The following is a 23,279-nucleotide window of genomic DNA, read 5'->3' as shown; positions in this document are numbered from 1 at the left end:
TTTATTGCGAAACTTTTATATGGTATGATGTTTTAGGATACTATACAGTTGAACCTCTCGTATCCGGACAAGTCGGGACCGGGGCTCATCCGGATAAGGGATTTGGCCGGATACGGGAGAATCAGTGCTTTATACATGTACATATACATACACATGTACTGATGTAGCCCATTGTAGTACCACATGTAGTAATGTGTATACTGCAACCTTTTCATTGTTACACTCAGTAACCAGACCCCAAAATAGAGGTGTATGTTAATGTTGGAAGTAATATGTAATTCATGTGTGTTTGTGTAGGAGTTCTCAAGGAGTTCAGTTCAGTTCAGTTCAGTTTTTATTTCTGCATTTCAAAATCAATACAAATCCACAAATCAACAAAATACTTACATAGTCATTTACACAGCTAATATTCGTAACGTTTGGATCTTACATACATTTTTTTTTTTCAAGAACGAATATCATATATGAAAGGAAGCAATAGGAAATGATAAAAATGAAATGCAGGGGACCATCATCATAAGCTAAGCTTGACGAGGAAGATGGCCCTCTTTCCTCTTTCCTAATTATTTAAAAAAAAATCACGGCGAGATTGCGTCCGTATAATAGAGAGATCCGGATAAATGGAGGCCGGATAACTATACTTACCTACACATAATATGCATCAAAAGTGATAACTCGAATTATTTTTTTAAATCACTGCTCCCAATGGTAAATAAAACCTTTCACTAATTCCCCAAACGGATTCCTCACCATGGTGAGGTCTGGACCTGTCATCCTCCTCTTCTTCATCTTCATCTTCTTCTTCTTCGTCTTCTTCTTACTCCTCTTCTCTTTCTTCTGTTTGCACCTTTTCTCTTTATCTTCCTCCTTTTCTTTATCATTATATCTTCAATTTATAGTCTTCTTTTCTTCTTTGCCCATTCATTTTTTTCTTATCATTCTCTTCTTTTTCTTCTCTTTCTTTTGAACTTTTCCTCTCTACCATTTCTTCTTCCTCGTCCTCGTCCTCTTCTTCCCTTCCTTTCCAGCTCTCTTTTCCCTTCTTCTCATGATTATTTCAGTCAGACTGAAAAGTTTCGCTAATTTTTCAGGAAACAGGTTCTTGAACGGTCAATATGAACATGCAAGTGGCGAAGTGAGCATGACATCCCCTCACAACTTGCTATTCATAAATTTAAAGTTTGTACATAAAATGTTGAAATTTCCCGTTTTTCATTCAAACGCAGATATATGCCCGAAGCTCAAATCCTGGTATATCTGACTGATCACTATTCTGAAGTTATTCAACCTGGAATATAATATCATGTTTCAGACTTCAATGGCAGATGCATTGAATTTTCGCTATTTTTTTTTTTTCGTGCACGATTAATGGTAAATTGTGAGGTCACTTATTTGCATCATTCATATCTACTGTACAAGAACTGTTTTGCAGAAATCAGCAAAAATTCAAAATGTCATAACTTCCTTATTTTCCATCCGATTTCAGTCAAATTTTTACCGTTGAACTCATAAGATTTTACTCTTTCTTTTTTTTTTCTTTTTTTTTTTTTTTAAATCAGACTAACTTATATTTGGACCGGATTTTCCCTTTAATCCTTTCTGTTTGCGCGGGACTTTTGACCTTATTCGTACTCATTAACTCTGCGGTGGTTTTCCGTACCAAGCGACACTCTATGAACACAAAGGGTTAACTCGTTCCTTTCGAGATCTTCCCATCTCTACAGCCTTTCCTGGAGACCCGTCAGTTCCCTCCAGGGTTATTTAGTTGGAAACCTTCAGATGATTTTTAGACCTTTGAGTCCGAACATTTATTTTTATGAATTGGTGATTCAGTTCATTCCCCTCATAATGAACACGGTTACTACGAAACTACTACAACGAAGTAAAATTCAGGGTCCAAAATTATAATCAGCTATTCTACATTGTCTTTATACCTTAATTAAATTGTTCGGGTATAACGAAATTTCGATCGCTATACACCGTGCATCACAAAACGAACAAAAAGTCGCACGCAGTGATTTTGTGAGAGGACTGAAAATCTGTGAAATGGTTCGACCTATCCAGTCTTGAGTTGTTCATATTTTGTAAAAGAGCAAGTCTTCTTCCACATTATGTTAAAGTTTGGGATCATAAAACATACAGGAACTTGTCTTTTCAGCAGGTTTTCTCGAACACTTTTTGGTGGAATAGTGTGATCAGTTGTTTCTCAAAGAGCCCTCTTTTCATTTCTTAAAAACCCCGTCCATACTCTTCACTTTCCACTCCAATAACTTTTGAAAGAATGATGCTACTGCATTGAAAGTTGGCATTAATCATCAACAGAATGTGTTAATGATGCATGCTTAATTTCAGCTTAATCTAAAATTCCTTTCATTGCTGTTGCTTCGATGGTCAACATCCCGTTTTTGTTCCATTCATCGCACGGCTATAGGGTGGCTTGGTAAAGATTAAGCGTTTGAATAGACACTGTACTTCCGAACCTGCTTTCTGTGTTCACACTTTCCAGAGTGTGTCCTTTCTCTGCAATATTTAGATAGCTTAGGAGAGTCCATTTGAATTGGGTTATACATCATTTCAACGCTTAGAGTCTGCTCTTTGAGAATCTGCTCTTAACTAAAAATCCATGTCGGGCGACTTTTTGTTGGTTTTGTAACGAAAGAAAACCGCCGGTCCCGAGGACTAGTCTTCGTTACAACGCAAGTCGTCTGTACTGGATGCAGAGTTTCAGAATTCATAGTAATTGTAAATTGGATGAGGAATCAGAATGTTTTCACAATTCACAACAAATCACAATGAACGAGGATGGTGACATAATAAAAGAACACATGGTTGGGAGATCAAGGAAGCAGAATAAGAGAAGAAAGTACACTGTTGTATCTACATTACTGGAATATGGGAGCCTCCTGGATATCAGCATCCTTGTTCAGTGTATTATGTTTTGGGTTTTTCAGAATATTGGTTTATCTGCTCAAGGACCACAATGAATTCCTAAAATCTGTACATGGCGCAATAGATTTTAAATTATGTAAATCGTCTGAAATGCAGCTTTAAGAGCCTCTATAAGGAACGTGTTCTTACTCTTACAAATCTGCCCCTCGCCCCTTCTCCCTATTATTTTGTTCTATTAATTCATCATTACTTGGTTAAATCATTCATATCTTCTTCTTCTTTTTTGAGAGAGAGAGAGAGACATCACAAAATGCTGATCTAGAATTTCACAAAAAAAGGAGAATTTGTACAAATTCCTTTTCATTCATAGTTGTTTCAAATAGTCCATGTAACATCAGGCATCTAGAAACACAGAAGCGCAGATATCCAGTAACAAAGCCGTACAAAAACATATACGTATGCACACTTTGTACAGCAGTTATATCACAAAGGGTGTAGTAGTACATGATTGTGTAAGCATATGAATTCATAACTTTAAAGAGATGAATAAAAAACTTAGACTGACTATGTCGATTGCTCAGGACAGAACTATTTTGGGAAAACACAGGATTGCAGAGCGGAAAACTGAAGGAGACCGCTACTATGTAGTGCGGCTATTGCGTTTGTCGTCGGGGAAAATCACTGCGATTATGTTCAATTTCCGCTCAACCGAGCGCCAAGATTCAGATAGGATCTAAAGCCCTGTTTTCATCTTGATATTCAACTTGGGAATATGCTTGGCATTTGACTCTCCACTACTTTCCTCCTCTTTCTCTTTTCAGACTTGAAAAAAAGAGAAGATGATAGTACTTCTAAAACACATTTTGCATTTGAGGTAGAAGGGCATTTAGGGCATGTAGGGAATATACACAGATGCTCATGCGTATAAGTGCTGTGTACACATAACTGTCTATATATCTTAGATAACATAGTGTATACGTGCCTTGCATAAATGCATTGCCAAAATGTATTGTATATGGGTAAAATCTCAAACATGTTAGCCTTCATTAAACGTGTAGGTCCCCACATTGTTACGGTGCTGATCCATTTGATATCGGGATGGGGGCCGGGGGGGGGGGGGGGGGTAAACCTTTTCCGCTTTTCTCCCACATGTATGAACATGGCATATACCTATAATTACAAATTGTATTATACTCCGAGATGAGAGGTCTTTCCATGATCAACCATTCTGCTGGCACGTTCGTGAAAAAACTTGTTAGCTCCTCCACCTCTTCTTTCCACGTTCAATTGTGGCATCCTCTGATAGATTAATTGAAAAAGGGCGAACAGAGGTGGAATTGAGATTATGTAGGCCTATGTAGACCAAGAAATACACATTGACAAATTAAAGAGGAACAATAAAGATTTTATGAACATACATGATGACAATCAACACACGTGAAATTCCACACAAAGACATGTATAACTTTGAAGAATAAATTACTTGGTGGGGCACTTCATATCCAAAAAAGTGTAGAATAAAAAAAGAGAATAACAAACAACAAGAGAAGACCAGTACAAGTGAGAACACAACGTCGTGAATTCACGAAGCTACGCAAGTCGGTAGCATCCCACCACCCCCCCCCCCCAGCATCATGCCCCCCCCCCCCCGCTTCTGTCAATTTTGCTAGCATAGCTCCGTGATTGCATCTCTTTTTGTTTGTTTGTTTGCTTGCTTGCTTGCTTTGTTTCACTGGCCACACCGTTTTATGTGCCGCATTGGTGACTGCGACAATAACATTAGGCCTACTTCCCTATCTTATTTTCTCCTATAGGACGTGGATATTGTTTTAAGATTTGTTTGATGTGACAATTAGCATGATTAGGATTTGGGTTAGGATTATATCTGTATAAAGGTAGAAATTATGTTTGCCTTAGCGTGCAGATATTGCACGGTAGCAATTGTCGTAGGACCAATTTAATGTAATGGAACAGTCGCATGACACCCGAATCCAACATGCCTGTACTGTTATCTCCAAATTTCAAGAAAATAAAAACAGATCGAGACGAAACCAAGCAAGACTAGGCAAAACGAGACAAGAAAAGACAAAGCAAAACAAAGCAAAAAGGACTGTCACAACAGAAAGTCATAGAACTGTGATATTCCTCCGAAAAAAAAGGGGTCAGTCATCTGTATTCTGGGACAGTTTTATGGAACGACATCTTAACCTCATTTTTGCACTTCCGGGCCAGCATTGCACTTGGCAAGTCGACAGGAAACTTATGTCAACTGTCTGCACGCTGCATTAATGAGTGATGAGTCACAAGACTAGAATGGACAAGGCGAGAAGAGTACAACGCGATCCGATTTGGGATTGTCACCAAAGATGCCTGACTTACATTAATTAAAGGAAACCAAAACCTATACTTATAAAAGAGAAATGTGGATTAAGTTATTTCAAGAAGCCATATTAGTAGAACACATTAGTGAAAGTTTCAGGAAAATCGGGGACAATCGATGCAAGAGTTATGAATTTTTAAAGTTTTCGTGTTGGAACCGCTGGAGTGGAGACTACTTGAGTTTATGACATCATGTGTGAACAACAATATAAGGAAAAAAAGAGAAATATATAGAAACTTAAACATGCTTTCAAGCTTCTAGCATAATGAAAGAGCACTTGTCTAACCGCTTTCAGAAAGCAAGGGGAATAATCACTACCCTTGTATCAAGTTAATGGAATGTGTAATTTTCATGAAAAATATATATATGTTTTTGTGGAATTCCCTTTATATTTTCTTTATATTTTCTTTATATATATATCAGACCCCCCGCCTAAAAAGGTCGTCAGCGGTTGAGCACCAGGACCCAACACCTTATCGGGGGGGGGGGGGGGGTGATGTTCCCATATCCGTCGACAAAAGTTATTATTAAAGTCAGTTGTATACAGTATGATGCGAACGAATTAAAAAAAACAAAAACAAATTAGGTGTAATCGTATGTACACGCGATTGTGATGATTCTTTTTTTCTGGAAATTTTTGGCGGCAGGCAGCCATTTAAGAACCAGGGGTTTAGAGCAACAAAGGCATTAGGAATGGTTTCGAGAACCAGAAAAGCTATATATCTGTACATTCTAGTCCTCTTTTATCTTCCTCCGTCTTATTTTTCTTTTCCTTCTTCTTCAAGGCTTCTTCTTGTTTTTCTTCTTCTGCTTTTCCGGTTTTTTTTTTCTGGTTTTCTTCTTCCACCTCATTTTCTTCTTAATTCTTGGCTTTTGATTCATTTTTCTTGCATTTTCGTCGTCATTCTTGTCGTCATCGTCTTCTTCTACTCCTCCTCCTCCTCCTCTTCCTCTCTCCTTCTTCTTTACCCTATATTCCTAATCCTATAAGCCTTTCAAATTCAAGGAAAAAGTAGCCTATGATCCAATAACGGATCCAGCGGGATGGCACCGGGCGCGCCCCTTTATTTTTTGTTAAAAGAAAAAGAACAAATGGGGGGGGGGGACGTGCGCTCCCTCTTTATGGAATTCCTGGATCCGTCCCTGTAATGCAAGAAATGCGTTTTGACATTAGTGGTTGATGCAGTCGCGGACCGGGGTGTGGGGGGGGGGGGCGCACTTAACCCCCCCTTTTTTTTTGCTAAAACAAAACAAAAAAAAAATGGGGGGGGGGGGGGGAGTGCGCCAGCCTTTAATTTTGTAAAGGCGTCTCCCCTCTACAGAGTTCCTGGATCCGCCACTGTAATGCAAGCAATGAGTTTTGACATTGTATTTTGTGGTTGACGCAGTCGCGGATCCAGAGGGGGCGCACTTGGCGCCCACCCCTCCCCCTCTATTTTTTTTAAACAAAAGAAATAAAACGAAAAATGAAGGGGGGGGGGGGGGCGCCAGCCTTTAATTTCGTAGAGGCGCCCCCCCCCCCCCCCTTTACGGAACTCCTGGATCCGCCTCTGTAATGCAAGCAATGGGTTTTGACATTTGTGGTTGACGCAGTCGCCCCCTCTATTTTTTTTTTTTTGGTTAAAACAAAAGAAATAAAAAGAAAAAAAAATGGGGGGAGGTGCGCCAGCCTTTAATTTTGTAAATGCGCCTCCCCTTTACGGAATTCCTGGATCTACCCATGTGACGCGTAATTACATTTGCAGTAAATATGTACATTTTGACATTTGTGGTCAACGTGTTATGACATCGTGGTTAATCAGATTTTGACATTTGTGGTTGACGCGTTATGATATTTGCACTAAAAATGGAAATTAACAGGGCATTCAGACGCAAAAAAAAAGGCAGAAAAAAAAAATCACACTGGAACGGTATGGCTACACGCCAGTGAATTTTTACGTCTGAACGCTGACATTATGTGGTCGATGTGTTATGACATTAGTGGTCATTATGACATTTGTGGTTGACGTGTTATGACATTGGCGGTTGTTTTGATCTCGCTCCTACATACAAACAACAAGAACAAGAACAAGAACAACAACAACAACAACAACAACAACAACAACAACAACAACAACGACAACGACAACATACACACACAAAGCTTTTGTAAGTCTGCATCTCCTATTCAGTGAGCCATGTATTACGTGTTTAGGCGGAAAAAGAAATAGCTCTGATAGATTCGACAATCCCCGCAGCGAATTGAATACAGCTTTACAAACACACAGCTACCTCGACCCCCCACACACAAACACACACACGCACGGTTTAAATGTAAAGTTCGTATGTTTGTCCTCGTTTTACATCATGTATCAAAGTGCAAGCACACACACATACACACACATTAACACACACACACACACATTTACTTTTTTATAAAGATCTCAAGAAGCTTTGGACATATAGGCCCGAATTCACGAAGGTGGTACAAAAGAAACCATGGTTTAAACCATGGACAAAAACCATGGAGCGCCAAGTGTCGCACAGAATATTTCGTTACGAAATTGGTCATTTCGTCAACAAAATGACCGTTTCGTTAACGAAATTATCATTTCGTGGACGAAATGTTCATTTAGTTACAAAATGGTGTCATTTCGTTACAAAATAATCATTTCATCGACGAAATGACCAATTTCGTAACGAAATATTCCATGCGACACTTGGCGCTCCATATGGTTTTTGTCCATGGTTTAAACCATGGTTTCATTTGTACCACCTTCGTGAATTCGGGCCTAAGTGGCTAAAGTTAGTGTGCTGATATTTCAAGAGCAAGCAATATATGCCTGAAAAGATATATATATATATATATATATATATATATATATATATATATATATATATATATATATATAATATCCGAAAAAAAACCCCGACCCAAGTCCAAATTTGGCCATCGCCTTTGAGTCCCTTTATGAAGTCATAAAGATAGATAATCAGTCAAATGAACGTTTTACAATCAGAATTTGTCTGAATAACATTCCACTAACTGAAACCCCCCCCCAAAAAAAAAAATCATTAGGTAATTGTTTAATGATTCCTACTTTTCTAAATTTTCTGTAATGGACTTGGTTCGTTTTTATTAAATGTATTCAGATATTCAATTTAAGATCTTGCTATACTTACAAGGTTTTTTTCATAAGTTATCTCCAATCTCCACTTATCAGTTGGTCTACGTCAACGGCGGCCATATGCACAACTAACTCCTGACGTGCCTATTAGCGCCTGAAACTTACGGGCAGGGTAAGGCCTTTTCTTCAGTTCAGTTCAATGCAATTCAACTAAAAAAAAAACTACACTAAGGGTGTATACGTTAACAACAACTTTGCGAATAATGTGCGACATATTGTGGGCGGCGGGCCCCTTTGAATGTTCTTCGTAGATAAATGACGCTACAATATTTGATAACGCATTAACGCCGTTTATGATGATGATGATGATGATGATGATGATGATGATGATGATGGTTGTCCTAATCATCGTCATAATCGTCGTCGTCATCATCATCATCATCAACATCATCATCATCATCATCACCATTATCATAATCATCATCATCATCATCATCATTATCATCATCATCATCATCAATAAAGTCTCCAAGACAAATTTTAGGACATGGCGCTGATTAACTAGTTATTTAACAGTTTTGTCATAGCGTGACAGTCATAACAGCATCATAGCACTTTCCAGGAACACACACATGGCGCTGAGAAAACCTGAAAAACATAGAGAAAACACTGAATGCAATGATTCATTATATCTTTTATTGGAATCTGATTGCTTGATGATTCGACGTTTCCCAAGATGACTTCCAGGCATCATGATTCGCGGGCCCCCATTATTTTTTTTTATTTATTTGTTTATTTTATTTTTTTTTTTTGCATAATCGTTAGCATAGGGTCTAACCACTCGGGGCCCTCACTTTTCTTACTTTTCTAACATGGTCAAGCTTTCTACGTGTTGTTCTAGAGAGATTAGAAGTGCAGTAATGCTTTTTTTTTTTTTTTTGCTTGTCAGCTGAAGAAACCCGGAAGTGGCACCAGTCGCACCAGAAAGTTGCGCTGAGGGCTTTTTGTTTGTTTGTTTGTTTGTTAGCTGATGCAACCCGGAAGTGGCACCAGAAATATAATCTGTCCCTCCCCCTCCCCCCCCCCCCCCCCACTTTTCAAGAAAAAGTGGCGCCGGCCTTTGTTACATCAAAGAAAATGCTGATATGAATGTTTAAAGTGGCTGGAAAGTAAAACGGTCCGAGGACTGCAGCGGCAGCAGCATGATTTGAATTTTAAGTATTTAATTTTACTTTGCTCCTTTTTTGCCGACTTTTTCGGGGGAAGGGGCTGCGATCAAAATTATTTGGTAGTATTTAGTGGTATCTAGTTTTGAAGGAGCATGTGTTGATGTATACCTTATCAAGACAATTGTTTTCATACACGGGTGTATACCTAGTCATTGTCCTTTTCATACCTTCAACTATGAATTGCTGAAGAATCCTAACATCAGTGCAGCTGTGCTGGCAGAATCCTGAATATATGGAAACTATATTCATTGGAAAATTAATGAAAAATCACTGCTATGAATTAAAACTTGCTGTAATTAAGGCGCAGCGTGTAACATCTACGTCAGGTGGGCATGCGAAATCTCCTTCATAGGAGACGTCTCATTGGTCATAAAATCATCGTAGGTGGGGTAAAGCTCATTACCAGCTACACGAGTTCGATGAAGAGCTTTTTGTTGCCCCAACGTGGATGGCGATCATGGAATCCTCGCCACTGTCAATGGAGATGTAAGCGTAACCCGATGAGTTGACTGTGATGGTCTTACCAGTGCAGCCCCAACCGGTTGGGTCACCGCTGATGACGTCACAGTAGTCTCCCGCGGGCAGACCAGTTTGCAGAGTCTTCGAAACGGTATAGCCCTCGTTGTTGAGTGCGAAGAAAGCTCGGCTGCCTCGGGAGAAGGAAATGAAATTGTTACCGTTGTCGTACCAGTTTTGCACGCCGTTGGTTCCGGCGGCGTTGCGGAAGCAGGCCATGTTCCTAATTTGGCGCCATCGGTGCTCGCATACCCACCCGTTTCCACACGTGCCATCGCTGTTAATAGAAGGAGAGATGATGCTGCCGTCGGAATAAGCAGGAGGACTGTCATCGTCGTTTGAGAAATAGTAGCTGCTCATGATGCGGAAGGTACCATAGTCCCAAGCCATGCCGAAAGCGAGTGCCTTCTTGTACGGCACTGCATTCATGTGGGTGAGAATGTCACCGGCTCCTCCATGACCTCGTTGGTTGTCGTGATTGTCTACGAAGACAAGGGCCTGGTGTGACGGCAACATGCCCCAAGACTCGCCGAAATTCGAGTAATACTTAGCGGCGTTCCAGCCTTCTCCAATTCCTCTAATATCCTCACAGTATCTGAATTCGGTGACATCGCCAATGTGTACGTACTCTTCCGCATGGACGGCTTCCCAGTCACTCAAGTCGATAACTTCTTGGTAGATATACGGCTTGCCACCCACCGCGCAGTTGTTCAGTCTGATTGAAGAGGAAAAATGGAAAACACTCGAAGAACTCAATCGCAAAAAAAAAAACAACAACATTATTTTAAACGTTCTAAAAGTAAGTCCATCACAAGAATATCATTTTCAGTGGTACCTTATTTTGAAGTTATGGATTGTAAATAGCCGATACTTTGTTATCATTTCCTTTTTTAGCAAATTTTGTCTCAAGTTTCTCAACTTAATAGACATGGTGGTTACTCGTTTTGCGAACAAACTTTTGACTTTCATATTTAATATTTGCTCTCAACCTTCGAATATGGAGAGATTCATGTCACATGAATATCAAACACGATGAAATTAAGAAAATATGTACACATAAGTATTGGGACTTTAGAGAACCAACACGTTAACAATGTGGTTAACATGGTAATTACAGAACAAGTCTAGCCCAGGGAGATGTGTCATTAAAGGTTCTAGAAAGCTACGTTTGAAAGTTATAAGTAAAGACAGTCATGATTGAATATGGCGCGATTTTTGCTCTAAACTTTAATTTTCATTTTTTTTTTACCTGCTCTTGATTTCTTCCAGGTCGCCAGGCCACATGTGTTTGGCGGCATCGATTCGGAAGCCAGCCACGCCCAGGCCGACGAGGTCTTCAGGTAGGCCGCTACCTTCTGGTTACAATAGTAACCGTTAACGGAGCCGAACATGAGATCGTTCAGACCCACGAGGTCGCAATTCCTCACTTGATAAACATTGTTGTAGTCATTTATATTTCCGCCGGTAGGGCAGTTTCCTCTCGGTACATTAAAATCCAAGCTGCTGTACGGCACATTCGGAAAGTCGTAGCTAACTGTATAGGAGAAATTCAAATACATAATGTAGGCATACCTGTCATTTGGTCATTTGAAGCTGTAAGATTTGTGTCGGAAAACGAAGCAAGAAAACAAACAAACACACAAACACGAAAAAAAAATACAAATGAAGATCAAATAACCAGCCAAAGTTAGTCCTACACTTGCCACTTTACAAATTGCAAATTCATACCACGTTCAAGATAGATTTTTTATGAATAGATTAGAATAAGACAAACTAATATCAGTGGTTTCATAAAATTGGATCTTAGAGGAATCCCGAACCTAAAGAGCAATGTGGATTAAATAAAAGCAGCAACATTACTAGAACACATCAGTGCGGAAAGTTTGAGGAAAATCGGACAATCGATGCAAAAGTTATGAATTTTTAAAGTTTTGGTGTTGGAACGGCTGGATGTGGACAATGTAAAGAAAATACAAAGAAAATTCCACAAAAATTCACTTTTCTAGCATTTTATCAGATAGATATACCAGGATTTGATCTTCGGGCATAATTGCGTTTATATGAAAAACTGGAAATTTCACAATTTTATGTACAAACTATATGCAAGTTGTGAGGGGATGACAGTCATGCTCACTGTGCCATTCACGTATTCATATTGACCGGCAAGAACTGTTTTCTTAAAAAATTACTGAAACTTCAAAATGATTTCACTTCCTTATTTTTCATTCAATTTCGATCAAAACTTTACCGTTGAACTCGAAATATTTTACTCTTTCTTATGAGACTAACTTATATTTTGGACCGGATGTCCCCTTTAACATTATGTCAGTATCAAGTTGATGGAATGTGTAATTTTCATGAAAAATGACTTTTTGTGGAATTCCCTTTATATTTTCTTATATCGTTGTCCACACATACGTCATAACCTCTATTAGTCTCCTCATCCATCAGTTCCAACACCAAAACTTAAAAAAAAATGATAACTTTTGCATCGATTGTCCGATTTTTCTCAAACTTTCACTAATATGTTCTACTAATGTTGCTGCTTTCACTCAATCCACATTTCTCTTTGGGTTTGGGTTCCCTTTAAATATGAACGTTCTTAGATTTTAACTCGTTTAAAGTTTCCTTTGATTTTACAAGTCGGTATAGTCTGAAAGGATAATGCCATTTACTTTAAGATAATTTCGATTAAACATTACACAAACTTGCCCCCCCCCCTTTTTTTTACATGATATCACTAAGAATAAGCTTATCATTCGCATCAAATTATAGTAGTCGTTCAACAGGAAATCTTTCGTCGATGCGGTCAAGTTCTAAAGTATTAGCCATCCAAAATGTCAGTGGAGTATCAATGGCATTTATTAGCACTACAAGGGAGTCATGGACAAGAGTTGTCTCTGAATGTAACACTGACAGGCTCGGCAATTTGCCTCGCTGCCCAAACAACGTCTTTACGCTAAACGGCTGGGGAAGTGTTGCAGGACAATCGCAATATCTCACCTCAGAAGCCATCAAATGATAAAATTATTGCCGAAAAATGAAACTTCAGTATGAGACTTGTGGTAGTATGTCCGTACTATGCTCTAAATATCTTTTCCGTAACATTTGTCGCATGGTTATGCCGGGAAAAAATCGAGAGTCACTGTCATTGTGACCCACGTAAAATCTATAGCGTGAGCGTTACGCAGTCCGATGTATCGGTTTTCGTGCGGCATGAAACAGTTGAAGCACATTGCAGGGTTCGTCCTTCACCCATTCACCACCCTGCAATACCCTTATTGGACCGAAACCGTCTCAAAGATAAAAAATTCAAATCTCGAAGAACACACCAGCCCAAAACTCATATGAAGGATGATAATAATATCCATATTAGATATATATGTGGAGTTTCAAGCGATTTAATGGTAAAATGAGGGAAATACAAGGAGGTGAACTTTCAAGATTTTTTGTCCTTCGCTTTGTACAGTGCTTCGGTGACCGTTACGAATTTAAAAACTTTGGCCTTTTAATACATGTAATATTGCGGAGTTAATTGCACCATAACATCGGGCCTGCTGAGAAAATCTTGAAAAAAACGAAACGCATGAAGAATTATGTTTGGTTGGCTGTAATTTGTCCAAAGCCTTACATGCTGCCATGTGGTTGATAACTGCGTCGACGTAGATGAGGACTCCGACAGCCCGACATCGATTGACCATGTTCTTGAATTCACTTCTCGTCCCGCTCCTACTGTTGATAGCGTAGCCGATTGGCTGGTAGCGTTCATACCATGGTCGCCATGGGTCCCAAACTAAATTGTGTTCATTAGGGGGAGATACCTGAACACCCGCAAAACCGTACGGTCCAAGAAACCTGCATCACCATGACAAACGTGGCAGTAATAGCAATAGTTAAAATGACGATGGTTCTAATGATAACGATTCGATGGGTTGCGGTTATACACACACAAAAAAGTACTCCCTTGATAACAAACGGCGTAACCTTTGAAGGAATAAGTTTTGAGGAAAATAATTTGGCAGGGATACTTCTACGCTTGTTGAATAACTCCTGTGGGAAAATAAACGTGATGTATTGAGCCGTAAATGAGAGAGTACACATTAAAGATGAAATTGTCACTTTTCAAAGGTTACAAATGACATTTTTGGAAATAAATAATGTGAAACATTCTGCATCTGGTGAAATTGTTTCATCATCCATTGTTTAACCCCCTTATGTCACGTCAATTAGTGCAATATTTAGCACTTCTTGTTTTGCTGCATACCCATCCATTATACAATGACTCGCTTTTATTGCAACTGATTGACAAATTGCCCTACATCGATGTAAATCAGCGTTATTTACGTCGATGTAGGGCAATTTGTCAATCGTTGCAATAAAAACATCTCCACGGAAGAATTCCATGAATTTGAATGACCCCTTTTTATCACAACATGTCTGTTACATGCTGGTAACAATATCCGATGTCAATTCTTTCACTAAACTGATTTTTCAGTTAAAGGAGGGTTGAACAAGGACATTTAGGTGTGAGCGGGTCAAAAGATGGATGGTAAAATATCAATATTTCATACTCGAACAGGTGTCTACGGGAAATGTGTGTTAAAGTAAAATCAGCTCGTCCTCACAGGGTTAAAGATACACCAGAAACAGAATGTTTCACAGAACCCCCCCCCCAAAAAAAAAAGACACTTGAGACTTTCGAAAAGTGACTATTAATTTTTGTCTCACTTATAAATGACTGAACAAAATATTCGTACTTTCTCACAGAAGTTAGTAATTAAGTGTAAAGATACCCTTACCAAATTAGTTTGCTATTTTTTTATTGTTAAAAAGATACGACATTTTGATTTAAGGGGTATTACTTTTTGTTGTGTTTATTACAATAATCTCGTAAATTATTGCTTATCATCCTCAACGAAAACACATATACGCATTTTCTTCAAACAAATTTAACTCATTAGTGAATCCCTCCTATCTATACCTGTCTACAGTTTGTTGTGGGCTATACCTGCATTACAAGTGCTACTTCGACAATGATCACTTCGTATTTTTCTTTCGAAGTGGCAGCTTATCTTTTTCTTTGTTAATTCTTTTGTTGGATAGCTTTAGTTATTTCAGATTCGGTCCTGCCTTTCACATTCTTCGGCGATGTCAACCCATTTCCACTCGAAGAGATGAACGATGACTGTTCGGCCGTCCAAAAAGTTCTGAGCAGACGCGCCACAGACGGCGGCAAGCAAGAGAAAATACAAGCTCATCGACATGGCTGGGAGGAAAAACAAAGCAAAGCAAAACAACATAAATTTTTAGATTATGGAATAACTGAAGTTAATGAATTAAAAGAAATCTGCTCAAAAAAAGGGGGGGGGGGTAAGGACTGGTGCCTAAAGTTCAAAGCGAGTCTGCCTAAATACTCTGCCATATCATATGTGTATATTTGTAAAAAATATAATGTAGATTTTCCCTCTCAATTTCATCCGAATTGTATTCGAATTAATGAGAAGGCTTTAAATTCAAGCGATTTTCGTCAACGCTCTGGTCTAACGATTCACTTCAATTCTTTGATTTTTTTCATGTCATTCATCTTCAAATTTGCTTCATGTCATTCCTTTCAGATTCTGTCTCATTCAAATTATAGAGGGAAATTCATTCATTTTAAGTTTGCATTCAATTCGCGCCAATTCAATTTCGTCCCAAGTACCAATTTCAATTTGATTTGCAGGCACACAACTTGGAAGTTTAAACAATGAAATTCAAATAAACATAACTAAGCTCTGTTTTATGTGATTCAAACCGTATTCATATAGGTCAAATTCCCATTTTCACTATTGACTAATTTGATTTTTGTAGTATTTCATCTTTATGTCAAAGTTTCATTCATATTTTATGTATTTTTTATTCGTTACCAACAATATTACAATATTGATATTACGGAATGGTCATATCATTATTCTCCCAAATTTTTAAAACATTAACAGTAACGAAAGGCACTACCAAAATGTTGTAATGAGTGCCTTTTCATGAATTTCAATTCCTTAACATTCATCACGGTGGTGCTGGTGTAAATTTGAATGCGCCACGCTCGCAATTTAGTTTGAAATTGCTTTTAACACGTTCATGATTGTGTGAAAATCATGAAATAGGAGGCTGATAAAAGGAAATTACATGCTAAAGTACTAGTCAGCTTTTTGAATCTTGATCTCGGTAATCTTTCAAATTTGCTCGAGCTTGAATGATCGCATCGTTAAAGAGAAATTAAACTGATAATATTGGGAGGGAAAACCTACATACACATTACAGGCAATTAAACTATACATGTATTGCGAATTTCGAAGATTTATATCTTGTAAGATATTGGGTGACTGATTGGATTGAAACACCTTTTTGAGTCATCACATTCTTTAAAAAGAGATCGAGGCAATAAACGGGACAAAAAATATAATTACCAAAATTACTGATGGTAAAGAAAATAAAGACAAGACTATAATGTATTTCGATCCTCATCATATTGTTGATGCAGTTGTCGATTCAGTTGTTGTTGATCATCGAAATGTTCTTGCCTTTATTTTACTTTTATTTCTTCTTACGATAATAAATTACTGAATAATCAGTTATCCATATATGAAAACCTGATTCAAAGTTTACGGATATTAAAAATCACAGGATAAAATAAAGAAACCATAGGAAGGGGGAGCGCAGACCCTCCGCCAAGCATCTTGTTTTCCACTCATGCACGAATGTTGAAAATGGTCCAATTTTAAAATATAGAAGCCTTTTGTTTACGTCATCATCAGCTTCCAGCTGCGCGGCACCTCGCCCGAGGAGCAACATTAACTCCTTGTAGGGGCAAAGAGATACTGCCAGTGTTACCAGCGTAAGAAATGGGGTTGTGCCTGAGGCGGCTATATAAAGTTATGGCAAATTGCCATGAAAATGTCACATCATGTCCACCAAATGTGGTGCCTAATCAGCTGACAAGCAAGAAAAGTCCTCAATTTCTATGTTTAATTGACAAAACGAAACAGTAGCTAAAACAAATCGTAACTAACAAAAAAAAAAAAAAATGGTATCATACAGTACATACAACGTCTTCACATTTCCTGTCTGTAACAATTATCCTAGAATTTTCCTAAAAAACAGACAAATTATGCCAAGTATAATGGTACATGTATACATGCTGAAGCGTCTAAAATTATGCAAGAAAGCATAATTAAAATCTGGCAAGAAAAAAAAAAAAACGTATTGGGCGTTCATCATAGGAGTACACCAAATTGAATGGTTTATGGAGAACTGGGATTTACACTTAGAATATCATGTCATTACAAATCGTATGCTGTTATTTTGGTACAGACTCGTCCATGGCAAAGTGGGTAAATTATCCTTCTTACTGTATGCTTTTAACTATTCATTATTTGCTAATGACACTCATAGCATGTCGTGAATTCAAAAGATGGAAGGACTTCTTGATAATTTGTGTTTCACTGATATTTGCGGAAATACGGGACAGGACACTATACGGGACTGACACGATGAAGTGAATTCTAAGACATGTACAGTGTACAGAATGAACTTAAATTTGAGAATTATTTGATTAAATTAAGCCCTACTAATAGAATTTTCTTTTTCGGTTGCCTTAGGTCTTTGAATAACAAGTTGCATGTGGTGACGGGACGGTACTCGAGCATACCAAGAAGTGAAAGAATTTTCTCTAGGCCAGATTGGTGAGGAACTTCATTAATCATTTTAATTTCCCCTTTTTCATAATTCTCATAAACAGCGCTTAAGAAATATTTCTGGAAAAACTCAAGCGTACTTACAATGGATTTACTTTCTAATGACACAACAAAAGAAAACATTGGTGAAAATTATTGCAAAATTTTGTAAAGAAAATGATATACTGATTAATCATATTGGACCTAAATACCAAAACACTATCATTTTTTGTGTGTATGTGTGTAAATTTGACTAAGATGAGTGAGTTGGTAGGCCTGTATGGTATAAGGATATTGTGTATACATCTATGAGTTCGTGTTTTAGTGCTCGCAAGTGGTGTCTGTAATGTTTCTGTACATAATTATCATGTTTGTGTATGTTTTCATATTTTGTATAATGTTGCTTTTGAACAAGCATACCCTAAATGTGATGATTGACTCAATGAACTTTCAAATTTCACGAGCTTTAAACTAATAAAGCGAAGCTCAAAACTGAAATACACGCAGCTGGAACTCCCCAGGTCTATAAAAGTCGTTCAAAAAAAAAAATAATAATACCTCCAGCGACATTTCGTGGCAGAGGCATAAAATAAAAATCTGGGATTACTACCAAAATCTAATCATCTGTTCCTTGTGTCATAATCAACCTTTCCTGCAAGTTTCGTCGAAATCCGTTCACAACGTTTTGAGTTATTTTGCACACAGACAGACAAACAAAACAAACAAGCAAACCAATGTCGATAAAAACATAAACCCTTAGCGGAGGTAATTAATGTAAATCATGCAATCCTCGTTCACGTGATGGAAGCCGATAAAGTTTAAATGACTTGCTACTGGAACGATGAGCTCTAACACTTAAAGGAGACCTCCGGATGATTTTCAGATTTTACATTTAAACAACTATAAATTAGTTATACTGAGGACAGAGTTTCAGAATTTAAGATAATCCAGATGAAAATAAGACTATTTTCAAAATTTAGAACAAATTGCAATGAACAAGGATGATGACATGGCAGAGTCACCATAAGAATGCATGAGTTGGGGCTCAAGGAAGTAGAACAAAGAAGAAGGCATGCATAGATTATACACAGGTGAACTTGCAAGCAAGCGGTATTATAATGGGAATTACACTGCTACATTTCTGAAATATGTGAGCCTCCTATGTCATCATCCTTGTTCAGTGTAATTTGTTCAAGGTTTTTCAAAGTATTGTTTCTCTGCTCAAGAACCACAATAAATTCAACAAATCTATACGTGGAGTTGTTGATTTATGTACTACATGATGTGAAATTATGAAAATCGTCTGGAATGTCCCTTTAATGCTTATACTCCAGTTCCACAGAGATTTTCTTTCATCGGTCACTCATCCGAAGCAAAGTCTGTTGTTTCCGATCACCCACCGAAGTGTATGGGATCAAAGTGCGATGATTTCGACTTGTGCTGGTCGACTATCGGGTCAGTGTCAGACATGTCGGGCGGTGATCCGATGGGGCAAAATAACCGATGAGGATGACAGGCGACATGTCTGACACTCACCGTTAATCGGCCAACACGAGTCGGATTCATCAGATTGCCATCCGATACATTTGGTTGGTGGCCGGAAACAACAAACTTTGCTTCTGATGAGTGACCAATGAGTGACCGATGAGAGAAAATCTGTGGAGCGGGGTATTAATGAAATGCAACGAAGTGCGAGTTTACTTTTTTGTTGTTGTTGTTGTTCGCATTTCTATACTGCACTGTATGGTATTTGGTAAATTAACATATGCCGGGTACAAGTTGTATTGAATGCCTTCACCAGTTGTAACCGAAACACAGTAAGAAACAAACGATAATTAAAAATAAAACTTGAAACGAAAAATAAAGAAACAACTTATTATAAGATTAAGTAACTAAACGTGCGACAGCAAAGAAATTTTGAAGGTTCAAATTTGACTTCAGAACTGATATTTTCATAAATTTAAGAACTCCTTTTTTTAACATCAATCTTATGCAGTTCAACTACAATCATTCCCAGAAGTTAGATTAAGAAAAAGAATAAGAAGCACACCAGATAGAGGATATAAGATATATATATATATATATATATATATACACACATGTAAGAAATGAAGACAGAAACGGTTGAGTTTCAGATTTGCAGATTGCTGGAAAGGAGACCGGATAATGATTACCTCGTATCGAAGGGATTATAGCTTTGGTAGATTCGTCACCTCCTCAGTCCTAGCAGATATACGGCAGAGAAGTGCAGCTTGTCGGCAGATTCCGGAATCCTCTCCAATGTGTTTTGGCGATGCGATGTGTAAGGGACTTATATCTTGTCCGACATCACCGAAGTACCGTGCAAACTGGAGATTTGGGTTATCATTCTTTTGCTGTCTACCAGATGGTGTGATTTCCACGGTTTTGTCACGCTTTGTTTTTGACTACGTCGAAAGGAAAATTACCTATTCAGCAAGAAGATATGGGTTTTAATTATCTTTAATGTTTTGAACTTATATAATCTTGGGGGGGGGGGGTGGAGACTCCAAAAAAAATTGAATACATTATGAAACTTTCTCATTCGGGAGTTCTAAGTGCTTCAACAGATTATGTCATCAGTTATCTGACATCGCCACGTAAGCAGTCCAAGTTGAGCAAACAACGACGGTTATGAAACCAAGTTCAAATGTCAAGCTGGTTACAGACTCTCTTTGATCGGTATTTATCGGTATTTGTTCCCCACAACTCTTCAAAGGGGAATAACAATTATTAACCGTTATCAATTATTAGACAGACACCAGTGCGTCTCACTGTTTTCTCTTTCACCAACAGGTGTTGTCCTTCTCATTCTTCAAGCAAAATAATGTACACATCTACTGTTCTGAAAAACACACCATAGTTACAAATTAAACGTTTATCATTTCTATTTTACCACGTGCGTGCTCCATATCACAGCTAGAAACTACAAACAAAGGTCACTGCAACGGCGTAGCCAGGATTTGATCTTGGGGGGCGGTTATTCTGCGAGGGAGCGAAGCGACCGAGCCCGAGCGAGCGGAGCGAGCGAGGGGGGGGGGGGGGGAGGGGTGGGAGGGGGGTTTTCCCCCCTCCCACGGTAAGACCTTTTTGCATTTTGATGTTGTAAATGGTGCAATTTGATGCATGTTTTGCGCGTTTTATCGACGTGAAACAGTCCCACTTGTTTAGGTAGCAGTATATTTTAGTGTAGATTATTATTGAACATTTGCCTATAAATGGTATAATTCAAAATACACTTCTTGTATTAATTCTTTTCACTGAATATCATGAACGCGACTGAACCCGAGCGAGCGGAAGCGAGCGAGGGGGGAGGGGAGGGTGTGGGAGGGGGGTGTCCCCCTCCCACGGTAAGAACTTTTTGCATTTTGATGTTGCAAATGGTGCAATTTGATGCATGGTTTTTGCTCGTTTTATCGACGTGAAACAGTCCTACTTGTTTAAGGTAACAGTATATTTTAGTGTAGATTATTATTGAACAATTGCCTATAAAATGGTATAATTTAAACACACTTCTCAATATTAATTCTTTTCACTGAATATCATGAACACGACTGAATCCGAGCGAGCGGAGCGAGCGAGGGGGGAGGGGAGGGTGTGGGAGGGGGGTGTCCCCCTCCCGTGGTAAGAACTTTTTTGCATTTTGATGTTGTAAATGGTGCAATTTGATGCATGTTTTTGCGCGTTTTATCGACGAGAAACAGTCCCACTTGTTAAGGTAGCAGTATATTTTGATGTAGATTATTATTGAACAATTTGCCTATCAAATGGTACAATTTAAATACACTTCTTGTGTTGATTCTTTTCACAGAATATCATGAACGCGACTGAACCCCAGCGAGCGGAGCGAGAGAGGGGGGAGGGGAGGGTGTGGGAGGGGGGGGGGGTGTCCCCCCTCCACGGTAAGAACTTTTTGCATTTGATGTTGTAAATGGTGCATTTGATGCATGTTATTGCGCGTTTTATCGACGAGAAACAGTCTCACTTGTTTAAGGTAGCAGTATATTTTGATGTAGATTATTATTGAACAATTTGCTTATAAAATGGTACAATTAAAATACACTTCCTGTGCTAATCTTTTCACTGAATAATCATGAACGCGACTGAACCCGAGCGAGCGGAGCGAGCGAGGGGGAGTGGAGGGTGTGGGAGGGGGGTGTCCCCCCTCCCACGGTAAGAACTTTTTGCATTTTGATGTTGTAATGGTGCAATTTGATGCATGTTTTGCGCGTTTTATTGACGAGAAACAGTCCCACTTGTTTAAGGTAGCAGTATATTTTGATGTAGATTATTATTGAACAATTTGCCTATAAAATTGTACAATTTAAATACACTTCTTGTGTTAATTCTTTTCACTGAATATCATGAACGCGACTGAACCCGAGCGAGCGGAGCGAGCGAAGGGGGAGGGGAGGGTGCGGGAGGGGTGTCCCCCTCCACGGTGAGAACTTTTTGCATTTTGATGTTGTAAATGGTGCAATTTGATGCAGTTTTTGCGCGTTTTATCGACGAGAAACAGTCCCACTTGTTTAAGGTAGCAGTATATTTTGTTGTAGATTATTATTGAACAATTTGCCTATAAAATGGTACAATTAAATACACTTCTTGTGTTAATTCTTTTCACTGAATATCATGAACGCGACTGAACCCGAGCGAGCGGAGCGAGCGAAGGGGGAGGGGAGGGTGCGGGAGGGGGTGTCCCCCCTCCCACGGTGAGAACTTTTTGCATTTTGATGTTGCAAATGGTGCAATTTGATGCATGTTTTGCGTGTTTTAACAAGTTGAAACAGTCCCACTTGTTTAAGGTTGCAGTATATTTTGCGTACATTATTATTGAACAATTTGCCTATAAAATTGGTATATCATTTAAATAATCTTCTTGTAGTTATTCTACACTGAATATCATGAACGCTGTCTGCAGTTCAGCAATCAAACAGAAAAAGCAGCACACGAGGGTGTAGATAGGGGCATATCCCCTCCCACACGAAGGTGATTTTGCGTTTTCAGACCTGAAATTCAGCGATCTGGTGCAAATTTTTGGTGCAATACTTTTTCATCGAAGTGTTAAAATCACGGAATTAGCTCTTATTCCGAATGTGCACATCTGTGTGTATGTATAAAGTCTAGTGAGGTAGAGCTTAGGGAAGGGGGATTCCCCCTCCCGCTCGCGGAGCTTTTGCGTTTTTAGAATTGAAATAAAGCGATCTGGGTATAGCCACAGTCTACTTCTACGCATGGCGGGAAGGGGGGGGGAGGGGCGGGCGAGCAGGGAGAAGGCGTGGGCGAGTGTTATCTCCACCCTTCCCTTCCGATGGAGCTTTGCCTGAATTGAGATATCTCGTATACGCATATTTGATGGAATCAACATTTGGGAAATCACAAAAAAAAAAAAAAAAAAACTGATGGGGGGGGGGGGCTGAGGGAGGAA

General features: G+C 38.8%; 1 pseudogene; it reads right to left on the bottom strand.

Annotated features, from left to right (window-relative positions):
- Nucleotides 1–9,457: 9,457 nt before the first annotated feature.
- Nucleotides 9,458–20,026, bottom strand: LOC140244773 (alpha-amylase A-like; annotated as a pseudogene).
- Nucleotides 20,027–23,279: the final 3,253 nt, after the last annotated feature.

This window comes from Diadema setosum, chromosome 21, assembly GCF_964275005.1.
Source record: "Diadema setosum chromosome 21, eeDiaSeto1, whole genome shotgun sequence".
NCBI classification, from domain to species: Eukaryota; Metazoa; Echinodermata; class Echinoidea; order Diadematoida; family Diadematidae; genus Diadema; species Diadema setosum.
Note: the sequence above shows the minus strand (reverse complement) of the source record. Positions and strands in the feature narration are given on the sequence as shown.